This window comes from Arvicanthis niloticus, chromosome 16 (genome assembly GCF_011762505.2).
Source record: "Arvicanthis niloticus isolate mArvNil1 chromosome 16, mArvNil1.pat.X, whole genome shotgun sequence".
NCBI classification, from domain to species: domain Eukaryota; kingdom Metazoa; phylum Chordata; class Mammalia; order Rodentia; family Muridae; genus Arvicanthis; species Arvicanthis niloticus.
In genome coordinates, this window is record NC_047673.1 from 52109078 (window position 1) to 52121614 (window position 12537).

The 12537-nt window shown below is 35.8% G+C and overlaps 1 long non-coding RNA gene across 1 annotated transcript; it reads left to right on the forward strand.

Moving 5' to 3' along the window:
* Nucleotides 1–4836: 4836 nt before the first annotated feature.
* LOC143434620 (uncharacterized) lies at nucleotides 4837–11922 on the forward strand. The gene is made up of 4 exons (XR_013104243.1): nucleotides 4837–7227; nucleotides 8198–8608; nucleotides 8867–9050; nucleotides 11658–11922. It is a non-coding gene; the product is annotated as an uncharacterized LOC143434620 (long non-coding RNA).
* Nucleotides 11923–12537: the final 615 nt, after the last annotated feature.

A 12537-nucleotide genomic window follows, 5' to 3' on the forward strand; every position in this document is an offset into this window, starting at 1 on the left:
AACATGAAATAAAATGCACAATTCCTTAAAAGTTTAATTTGTACACAAGATTGATTCAGTAAATTATTTAAGATTGGTTTATCATTTGAGCAACAGAGTGGGGAGAGTTGGAGAAGAAGACAACAGAGAGAGTGCCTGTTTAACTATTTGGTCAAATAGCCTTTTTGCTACAATAATAAAAAATATATTGACATCAAGTTGATGTACTTAAAAACAGAGCCATTATGGTTTGAATCTGAAATGTCCTTTCCTGGTTCACGTGTTTGATTATCTATAAGTTGGTGATATGGTTTGTGGGAGGTGTGGAGCCTCGCTGGCAAAGGCGCTTACTTAGAATCATACACTGAAGGTCCTGATTTACTCTGTGCCCTTCTTTTATTGGTTGAAGTGCAGATGAACCAACTATACCATATATTTTTGCTACTAGGGATGGACTGGTTCCTCACCATGGTAGACCAACACCCTAAAACTGTGAGCCAGAAAATAATTTTTTATTTCTTTAAGATGCTTCTGTTGTCCTGTCATAGTAACAACAAAAGAAAGGAGTTCATGAGCTATCACTTCAATGTTATTGAGAACATGGAAAAATGGGGACCATACTGTTACATGGGTCCAGAGCAATTCTTCAGGGTATATTTGTTTATAAATCAAGGAAAAATCCATTATTCTTATTGTTGTTATTATTTAGAGAAATTTTTAAAAAGTAATTTTTGTTTAGAAATACAGAAAACATGTTTATTTCTTTGATAACTTTATCTTACTCTATGAAATATTTATAAGCATATAAATTAAGGAGTATGAGACAGTAAAAGTGGAAAGAGACAGAAACAGAGAGAAAGAGAGAGAGAGAGAGAGAGAGAGAGAGAGAGAGAGAGAGAGAGAATAAAATTCAATTACCAAATGGAATTATTATTTATGTCTGAGGTTAATACACATTACTGCTGTATGGAAGAATGGAAGGCCTGGCCCATAGCTATTAGTTGGAAAGACACATGTGTATTCAGATTTGTCCTTGAATATTAAGAGGCCCTCTTAAACATTTCTCTCGGAATGTTTTTCTCTAAAGAGTCTTTACAAATATATCATGAAGAGAGATATGGGTTAAAGGTCTGTGCTCTGGATGCACCTTGGTCATCCAGAAGTGTGCTTTGTCCTCAGTCCAATGAGAAGTTCATGAAGAACTTGGCCTTCACAACATCTGGTTCTCCACAGCCCTAAAAATGGCCTCCTGTAAGCAACTATTAGAGAAGGGTGGAGAACAAAACAAAGGTAGAAGAGAATAAATGATTTAAAATACACTCTGTCACAAGGTTGAAAAAGAAAAGAATCAAACCACTAGATCTTGCAGGCTACATGCATTGCTCATAGCTTAAGATAATGAATTTCATTTTGTTTAAATGAGAAGCTTTCATTTACAGAGGACTCATCCAGTATCACTTTATACAGGGTGAAAAACTTAAATTGTTCTTTTCAGATGTCTCTCTACAAAGGAATAGAGGAGTTCTGCAAAGCAAAAAAGGTATAAGGATTAACTATCTTGTTTTTTAGATATTTATTTTTAGACTCTCGGAGAAAATGTAAAGTACTTTTTTTTAACACTAACTCAGATTTGCATCTCTATATCAGGGAATATTTTTTCACATGTTTAGTATAAGGTAGTGTGACTGAATTGTGTGACTGTGCATATATCACTTCAAGGAAATCATCTATATTGTTATCACATGGTTACTATTGGGATGAGCTCTACCATATCTCCATGAAAACTGGTCTTCAAGGCTGGTGAATGTATGTCTTAATATTCATTTCTGTCCAATCTCTACTAAGGAACCCCTTTCTTCTCTTTGCCTTTGCAATCATAACTAGGCTTATGTTGTATTAAGAACTGCTTACCATCATAGAAAAGTATTGTTATATTAAATTCTATTTAAATTGATTTAAATCAAACCATGTACTCACAGGTAGCAAGCAAACACAGGTCCTTGTACATTGGCATACCATAAGCAATTGCTTTCCTATGAAGGCAAAAACACTAGTGGTTTGAGACTTAGAGTTTGATCTGCTTTATTAATAATCTCTGGGTTAGTTTGAGTCAAACATATATAAACACACACACACACACACACACACACATACACACACACACTATCCCTTCTTCTTGACTCAGCACTCACCATGATTTCTAATTCCTCTTTTTCTTTGAAACAAAAAGGAAGAGGTGGTTCCCCCCAAAACACTCTAAGACCCGTGTTCTGTTTTCCAGAAGGTTCTACTTTGAGAATAGTTCACATGACTGAAATTTCACATACCTCCATTTTTAAAAACATGTCTTTCATTGTTTGTTTTCCAAATACTTTTCAGAGCAAGGTGCTGAGTTAGAAATACCTGGGTTGTTCTTTTTGCTTGCTATCCATAGGGCAAGTTGTAAATTGTTCCCTGAAATTATTTCACTCTAGGAAATGCGAGCTGTGGGATTTTACCTTTCAAATTTCTTTGATAAATATCCTCATTCATAACTTAATGCTGGAAAATGCAATGTGTTACGAAATGCTTAGCGCAAAAATGTGTACCACAAGAAATGAACCCAAGGAAACACTTGTGGGATTGGGAGGTGGCAAAGATTGAACACACAGGAGAACGTGGGAAGAGGCACAGGCAAAGAGAGATTAGTTTGCTTCTCACGGGAACTGAAGTAAGAAATGGAAATATGGCTTTAAGGTTTAAGACACTTGATGATGAGTGGACAGAGACCTTAAAATTCTAAAAAAGAAATCTTGTTATAGTGAGCACAAATGGCTATTATTCTGGCATAAACAAGGTAAATGTACTAGTTCGTCCAATCTCATTTTGAGTTGGAAGTCCATGACAAATTTCTTAGAGTAAATCTAGGTATTTTATTATGTTATCTTTCTGAGATTAGTCTACTGTGATTTATCATATTACATTCTTGTGAGCTAGGCTTTCAAACACTGAGGCTGGGGATTAATAAACAGAAAGACCTAATGGAAGAAATCGTGCCAGCATGGCTGAAGTGAGTGATGCCATGTCTCTGGTGGTGTTTCATGATAAACTGATTGCTCTTCCTACTATTAAGGTTTGGGTTGTATCCCTGAAATGGCTCACACTTGGATTTTATATAACAGCCAAGAGAGTAGAACCATGTAGAAAGTACACTCACTATGACTTGAAAGTTATATTCCAAAGAATTTCTTTAGCCTTCCATGGTAATGGGATGTTTATTATATTATTTCTTTGATTTTTTAAAATTGTGTTTCATTATATATACAGTTTTCTGAGTATAAATAAAACAAAGTCAAATTAAGACTATGTTTGCAGCCAAAACTGTTGTTTGGAACTGGAAAATTCTCAGTGTTGACTGCTGATGTTTGTTGATGCCAGCAGTACTGTATATGTCGTTGAGAGGGCACTGTCCTGTGAAGACTAAACCAACATGTCATTTTTTTTCATAAAGCCTTCATATTTCTGATAGTAAAGTTGACCTATAATTTTATAAAGTAACAATGGCCACAGAATTGAGAAAATCTGGGTTTACGTGTCTACTGAAGTTTTATTTTATTTATTTATGTGTGTGTGTGCACGCACATGTGTGCATATGTGTATGAGTGTGTTTATATGAAGTAGGAAGGTAGATGCTGCTTACTCAATTTTTGATATTTCCATAAACAGTATCTAGTTTTTTAAGCAATAACCACCTTTACTCACGATGCTTGTTTAAATAGTCTTGATTATTCTCTTCTTATGTACCTGGGCCGGAACAAACAAAATCTATAGCACTAATGGAGTTGCTTAGTTCCAAGAACAGGATAGAGCCCATTCTGAAACCATCTTATTTTAAAGCCAATTTCTCTTTTGTGTGAAAGGAAGCTTTTACCTCAAGTGAGTAGAGAGGATTATTCTCAAGAGCTATAAGGACATTCCAGCAAAAACTCAAATGTAAATTTACTGTCAAATTATCTCTTTTTCTCTCAAATTTCAAATTGCCTCATTTTCTGTCATATGAACTGAGGACATAGCCCTTATGTAGTTCTTGTGGACAGCATACTTGTCTATTTTAGTACAAGTGCAATATGAGAACGTTTCCTCTGTCGAGCTGCGTGTTTGCTTTGAACACAACACTATTAAAACTGTTCTGTTGCTACTGCTCACCATTGAAATCTCCTTAAATCAAAAGTCCCTTTGCCTGGAAAAAAAAAATCTTTTCAAAGCTTCTTCTTGCCACAGAAGGTGAGGGAAGATATGTGGAAAGCAGACTGATGGCCAGAATTGAACATGATTTATGGAGGTAATGAAGGCAATAAGAGATTTTTAATGCTTGAGAGAGTTCTAGTTTGTCTCTTGGTTCCACACTACCTTTAAGTTCAGTTCATTTACTGCACTAAATATGCTCTTTTGTTTGCGTGTTCTCAGACAGGTTCTTGCTGTAGCCTGTGTTCATGTATGACTTCTAGTCCTTCTGCTCCAGCTTGCATGTGCCATCACAGGCATGAATCATATCTAGCAGCACCACACCCTTCTCAGTTCTCATCTCACCCTGCCTCCAAAAATGGCAAAATTCCATGTAGGAAAAAAAATCCTTGCGTTAGGTGAACAGATTGAATATGAAACCTTTGTCCTTATGTTCTCTGTGACCTCTGACAAGTGCTGCATATGATTTCTTTTCAGGTAATTAATGTATTATTTAACAGACAGTATATACAACGTAACATTCTTATGTCATTGAACTATTATTTACCTTCTTGACTTAGTAAAAATTGAAGCAAAAAAAAAAAAAAAAAAAAGAAACAACAAAAATGTCAAAGACTTGTTGGTGAAGATACATTACCAGTGACTGGTTTTTGAACTGTAGTTGACTTTAGGGTTAACTCTTATACTAGACTAACTGTTGGGCCAAATTTTCAGGATTTTAACTATAAATTTGTCTGTTCTTGGGTAGATACCAACAAAGTAAATTAATTCACATTCCTTACTGATCAAAACCTCATCAACCTGCCTAGTGTAGTTCTCTTGGGGCAGGATCTTAGCCCCTCGACTTATGTTCTTGATTTACAATGCTGCCTCTGGTCATCTCCTTTTATTACTTAGAAATGTCAAAGCCCAAACAACATAAAATGGAAGGACTCTGATTCATATTTGAAGGAGTTTTCAATTTAGCTTCACACAGAAAACTAGAGTTTACAGAATGTCATTTCAAAATCTAAAAGTACAAGGCGATGAGACCTGCAAACTGTGCAGATGTGTACTGGAGATGTAAATGAAAGTTACATCTCTATGTTCTCTTTTGACAGGGACAGCTTTGTGGAGGAGTTTCTTGGGAATGAACAAAATGGAGGGTTTGGTTCCTCAGAAAAACTGACGAGGTCATTGGTAGTAGCATAGGACTCTCCCTGAGGACAAGCATGGAGAAGAGAAGCCCTTTCTGAAGGCATGGGCGTTACCATTGCCTACTGAGGATCATTCAGATAGCCCAAAACCTTCTCAAAGTTCCCAGGCACTGTAGCATCCGATCTTGCTAAATTTTTCAGTGATTGCTATCTCACAGCAATGCTGTGAGAGTCCATTCATCTGTGTTTTAAAACTCACTGCACTTCCAAAGAAAATGGTAGAAAGATTGCTGCTCTGTTTGTCACTTACTTGGTGGTCAAATATCCTATGTACTGTCATTTTCTGGTCTTTCCACCAATATGAAAGCTTTAATTGCTTTAGCCTCTGTCATTGGCCTTCTGAACAGCCCTTTGCATTAATTTGTTTTTGTATTATTTTGGTGTCCTATATGAGATCGTTCCCCTCTATTTTCTAAAATGAACTCATTGGTTGGAGTAGAAATACTCTCACAGAAATTATTTTAGCTCCCTCATTAGTATTTAAAGGCATGGAAAACTCGTGGTTACATGTTCAGGTTCAGAGCATTTTCTTTTAGCATCTGCCTTTGGAAACTACTACCTCTTCTTCTCTTTTTCCTTCTCTGTCTCCTCCTCTTCCTATTCCAGTTCTTTGAGTGTTTGTATGCATGCATATGTGTGAGCGTGCTGGTATGGTGCATGTGCCTGTGCAGTTCTTCATGCCTGTGCTGTGATAATGTCTTGCTGCAGGCTTGCTTGTGTGGACATGCCTGTGCATGCATGGAGATCAAAGGATGTGTTGGTAGTCTTCTCCATCACTCTTCATCTTGTTCCTCTGAGACAATCTCTTGCTGAACCTAGACACACCCCACCCCTACCTCCACTAAGCTGGCAATCAATAAGCCTTAGCCAAAGGATTGAGTCTTTCCAACGTTTTTGACATCTCCTTAATTGCATACAAATGTGCTACTTCCCTCACAGGTGCACATCAGATTCCACTAGGACAACATAACAAGTAATATGCTAATATGCAAAAGAGTGATAGAACAATAAAACAAATATTCAAAGTTAGACGACAAGAAAATGATTTGTCTCAAGCTTCTGTGGTGTAGTTGTATGAGTAACTTGACAGAAATTACTATGAAATTTCTGAAAAAGGCCATTTAAAACAAAGAATGTTAGAGGGATTTGCAAGGGGGGTTGTTGTCATTTTGTGTTTTGATTTGGTTCCTTCTGGAGAAATACCATTGAATTGTACTTGATTTTCATTTCACATATGGTTAACAGTTGATATTTTGTAGCAGATATAGGTTTTCCCCATATCTCTCACCCCACACATACATAGCCATTTTCAGCACACCCCATCAGAGTGAAGCACTTGCTACAGCAGATAAATACATGTTGACATATGACTGTCACCAAAGTTATAGTTTACATCATAGGCTTCATTCTTGATGTTACATATTTTATGAGAATGGATGGTGGCATGCATCTACTGTTATACTGTCATCAATCATGTAGTCATGCATAGAATCCTTTTATTGCTAAACTCTTATATACTTTACCAACCCATCCCTCCCTGCTTATTGCTTCCTGGCAACAGCTGATCCTTTAACTGTCTCCATAATTATGACTTTTCCAGAATGTAATGCATAGTAATGTGACATAAAGTGACATTTTTGGTCAAAGATAGATGGAACACACTAAGATGCTTTCATAAAATTAAATCAGTGAGTCATGTAGCCTTCTCTGTGAAGATATACTCCCGGAATACTGAAAATGTTTGCTGATGTTCTACTGGAACACATCCCTGTTGTTAATGTGTAACTACAGTTATGGAGCACATTTCATTGCCTTCTTTCAATTACAGGTATGCATTTAATTTTCTCCTGTTTTCATGGGCTGATAGTTTGTCATTTTCTAGAGATCAACACAGTATCTGCATGTGTGTGTTAGAGTTTATGCAGAGTCTCAAGATAACATAGCTACTTTAACAGTTTCTTGAATTAATTTATGTGTATATTCCCATGTGCAAAACAGTTTTCAACTCCTCTGGGTTGATGCCTGGGATTTTAATCACTAGACAGCATAGCAGTGCTTTGTGTGGTTTTGTATGAAACTGAAAATTTGTCTTCCAACACCATTACACCATTTTTATCCCCACCAGTAATCCTTGAGTAATCCTGTGGCTCCTCATCCTTGCCAGCATTTGGTATTGCCACTCTTCTAGATTTTGGCCATTTTGATTGTTATGTTGTACTGTGGTACTAGTTCTTCCAAAAACATATGATGTAGAGCAACTTTTCATGAATTTCTTTCACATCTTTGTTTGCACTTTGATGCAGGGTTTGTACTGGTTACAGGATTTATTTTTAAAGTCAGGTTGTTTTCTTACTGTTGAATTTTAAATGTTCGTAGTACTCTTTTGAATAGCAGTCTAGATATGTTTTCAAAAAGTTCTCTCAGTCTGTGGTTTGTCTTCCTTTTCTCATGAAGTAATTATATAGATCATAGATGTATGTTTAATCTTTTAGGCATAATTTATCAATTTCTTCTGCAAAAATTTAGCTAAAATTTAGAAATAGGTCTATATTTGTTTAGATTTTTCTGTTATCTTTTAGAAGTTTTATAGTGTATACTTAGATATATTAGTCAATCTAAATTTTTGTAAACATTAGATTTTTTTTTTTGACATCATGAAATTTGCAGGTAAATAAATGGAACTAGAAAAAAAATCATCTCAAGTAAGGTATTTCAGACTCAGAAAGACAATAGTGATCTAAATTGAATAATCAAATAATAGACGAGACAAAGTACCAATTGGCCATCTCTTGTTGCAGAATTGGGCTTCTAGGGCTTGGATTCCCTAACATCAAATTAAGTTGTTGGCCAAAAGAACCTTGTGGACATCCTCAAGCCATCTACATTGTTTGTACGTATAGATTGTCCTTCTCAGATGGACAGCAAAGCCCCATTGCTGAAGACAGCATCCAACATTCTCACTGAACAGAAAGAAGCTGAGCTTGTGTGTATGTAGGGCTTATACATCTGTGTGCCTGGGTCTTTGGAACAGGAAGTACTTTGCACACAACCAAAGGAGAAATGTCAACACCATGTCCTGTCTGCAAGATATACTAGGGCAACATTGACATAAAACTTGTGAGAGCAACCAAGTAATTTCTGATTTGACTGAAGACCCATTCTACAAGATGAAACGAATACCTGAGACCACGTGGATAACTAAGAATCAGGTAAAACCAAATATTGCTGTTTGAAAAACAAAACAAACAGAAAACCAATTTGAAAAAAAAGCACTAGTAATAAAATGACTCCAAATGATATTCTGTGATATTAAAAGATTTGTCCTACAGAGCCAGCATCAGAAAAACTTATTTCTGCAGTGGATGGGAACAAACACAGAGAACCACCACTAGAAAATATGCAGAGAATGGGAGGCCTTGGAATTCACAACCACAATTAAAATGTTTCTTTTAATCCTCTCCCCTCAGTTCAGGAAATCCCATGGAAGGGGGCTAAGAGCCCGAGAGAGGATAGAGGACACCAGGAAAACATGGTCCTCTAAATCTATATGCTCAAACATCATATGAAGTCACAGATACGAGGCTGAGAAAGCATGTACAGGGCCTGCATAGGTCTGCTCCAGGTCTTCGGCATACACATTATGGCTTTCAGGTTAGTGTTTTTATGAGATTCCTGAGTGTGTTAATGAGTTGATCTTATTCTTGTACCTTCTCTTGGGCTCTTTTCCTTCTGTTTGTTTCTTGTACAACTTTGTTATTATATTTTATTTTGTTATATTTTATTATCCTTTAGAGTCTAATGTTTAGAAGATAGCTTTTTTTTTCTAATGATAGACAAAAAGAAAGTGGCTCCAAATGGAAGGAAAAGTGTAGAGGAACTGGGAGGAGCAAAACCATAATCAGGATGTATCATATGAGAAAAAAAATATTTTTAGTAAAAGGAAAAAATATAAAGAAGAGACAATCTTTTTCCATAACCCTGCATCTTTTCTTTTGTCAAAGATCAGCAACTATATTTTGTTTTCCTTTAAATATTATTTTACTTCTAAAGTCTTAGTTATATAGTCATTTAAAAAACAGTAACAACCTTTGTAGCTTACTCCAAAGGGACTTAGGGTTTATTCTCAATCTAAATATGGGTACCCCAGGAAACAGATTTGTAATAGCACAAATGCCATGTTCCAATGTTGCTACACTCTTGAAGGTTTAATAGTAATAAGCAGTGCAGAACATTAATCAGTATATTCAAATAGTGGTTGAAACATAAGGTGGGTTGGTTACTACAAAGCAGAGAAATCTGCCTCCCTGCTATCTGACGACATCCTTCACTTTTGCAGGTGGTGGGAATCTCTACATTTCAAAAGGATTGACCTAATAGTCCCAAGGGAGTCAGGTCCACATGAAGATAGGGTATAGATGTGTAGTTACGGGTCTAACATTACCCAAGATAATTTGCCTCTGGTCTTGCAATATTCTCATTCTCTGAAATCCTTGACATTCTATTCAGTCAACCAGCCTTACTGAATATTAAATGCGGCCATTGCTTCCACCCCCCAACTGCCCCAAAGACTTTAGTTAAAGGCAGTTTATAATGTATGAGTGAAGAACTCCCATAGTGCCAGTTTTCAGCTTTGTTCTATTTCAATCTTTTGTTTTCTACTCTGGGTCTTATGTTTTTATCATATACATTTTTAAAATAATTTATTATTAACCATAAAATAACTTGCTTGGAATATTTGAGGGTGACCATTGCACTGTATCAAGAGATCAAGTTGAGAAATATGGCATCTTAACAATGTTGTTTTATCACACATAAATACAGGCTATATCTCTATTTAGTCCTTAATATTTATTACTTCCTTTCATATAGACATTGTACATGTTTTGTTAGATTGATTCTCAGGTCTTTGAACTGAGACTTGTATAATGTTAATTTTTAAAATTTTTACGTTTTGCTTTTTTTTTTTTCAATTATTCAATCTTTTTCTTACACTCCAGATTGTATCCCCCTCCTTGTATACCCTCTGAGCTTCCACATCTTATACCTTCCCCCCGCCCATCTCCATGAGGATGTCTCTGCTCCCCCAAACCCCCAACCCTCCAGACCTCCCCATTCTATGGAGCCTCCACTCTCTTGAGAGTTAGATGCAACTTCTCTGACTCAACCCAGACCAGCAGTCCTCTGCTGTATATGTGTTTGGGGCCTCATATCAGTTGGTATATGCTGCCTGGTTGCTTGGGCAGTGTCGAGATCTCAGGGGTCCAGGTTAATTGAGACTGTTGGTTACACTATTGAGCTTTGTATATTCACTGTTTTAAAATCTTGTTATAATGCCTGAATACTAGAAGACATTTTGTATCTTTTAATTTTTTTCTAAATAGATGGACTGTGTCATCTGTGAACAAGTAGAATTTACTTCCTCCTTCCCAATAAGTATGCTTTATTTCCTTTGTTTAATTTTATAGATAGGACTAGCTATGGGGGAAAAGGTGTTAAGAAGAAGCATTGAGAAGGGACATCTTTGTCCTACTCCTAATCATTCAGCTGCTCACTATTAAGTGAGCATACCCATGGGGTTTTACCATTATTAAATAAAATAGGAAGCCTTCCTCTAGTACTGAGGGTTATTTTGTATGACAAAGGGCATTTTAAGCAATGCTAAAAACAATCTTTTAAAATTTCCCTCTGTTGTTCGATAAAAGTAATACAACTTCACAGCCATTCAATACAGTCAATATTCAGGCTTATTACTATTTTAAGAAAAAAAGAGAGTCTGACATTTTAGGCCAGTGATGACACTTGCAAAAATTTTTTGATTTTGAATGTGCTTTCTAACTAAGGATAAATAGCAGTACACCATTGAGTCTTCTTCATTTTGTGAAATGATACAATGTGTATTTAATTTTATAGAACTTTGATGAGGAATTTTGAATTATGCTTATGAAATATACTATTATTTATTTTTTATCATTTTTATCATAATGTCTTTTTTCTGTTTAGACATTAAGAAAAAGCTAACCTCACAAAACCAGAGAGAAACAAATCCATCAGTTTTTATCTTTTGAAAGAGATTAGAGCGGAATTATGTAATGTATTCCTTAAATGTTTGGTATAATTCATCAATAAATCCATGTAGGCCTGGTGATCTCTGCTCTAGAAGGTTATTAATTATTGATTCAGTTTCCTTCTTGCTTAAATGCATATTCATTTTACATATTATAATTTCTAACTGAGGGGTTTTTCTTTTCTATTCTTTAGTGAATTTATTTACCAAGATTTTAATGTTACGATGCTTTGAAGCTCTCGTCATTATGTATGATCGTTCCTTCATGAGTTCTTTCATTCCCAAGGCTTTAAATGGAGAAGACTGAGCAGGCCATGCCACGGTACCTCTGAAGTTTGGTATTTTCAATTGCTTATTAACATCTCAACTCAATCCCTTAGTCACTTCTCCAACATAAAGGGAATTTTTACATTTTACTTTGAATTGTATTTCTCTTCATCTCCCTTTTGTCATTTAACAATATCACAATATTATTAAGTTTTATTAAACTATAACTTGTCAGTGACCAAGAAAAAAGTCTTTTTTTCTTATTGTTTTTTTTTTTTTTGTCATCAAATTCACATCATTTTCAGAGTATATTTTATGTCTTACAACTTTGCCTTCCTTCCGACCCCACCCTTCCCCAGTCAACAGCTCAGCTCAAATCACCATTATCCTTTACCAGAGACTTGGAATAAGCATTCTAACTATGCTCATCTGCCCTTCCTTCGTTCCTTCTTTAGTTCATTCATTACTTCCTTCTTCCCTCCTTTCCTCCTTCCCTTCTTCCATTCCTCCCTTCCTCTCTACCCCCCTCCCTTCCTTCTTTTTTTATTTCATTTTTTTTTTGTTCCTTTTTCCTTCTGAGGCAGTCTCACATAGCACAAACTGACTTTGAACTTGCTATGTATGTTGCATTTCTCATTTTGCTTACACAGCCTATGCACTGGAGGAGGAAAACACAGTTTTGTGTCCCCTCTTTCTTATTACCAGCCATTTTCTTTTCTAGAGCTAGAAAAAAAAAAAAAAAACTGGATTTGGGACAAACTAGACATTTTCTTTATTTTGGTCATGTCCAGTGAGAATTCACCATGA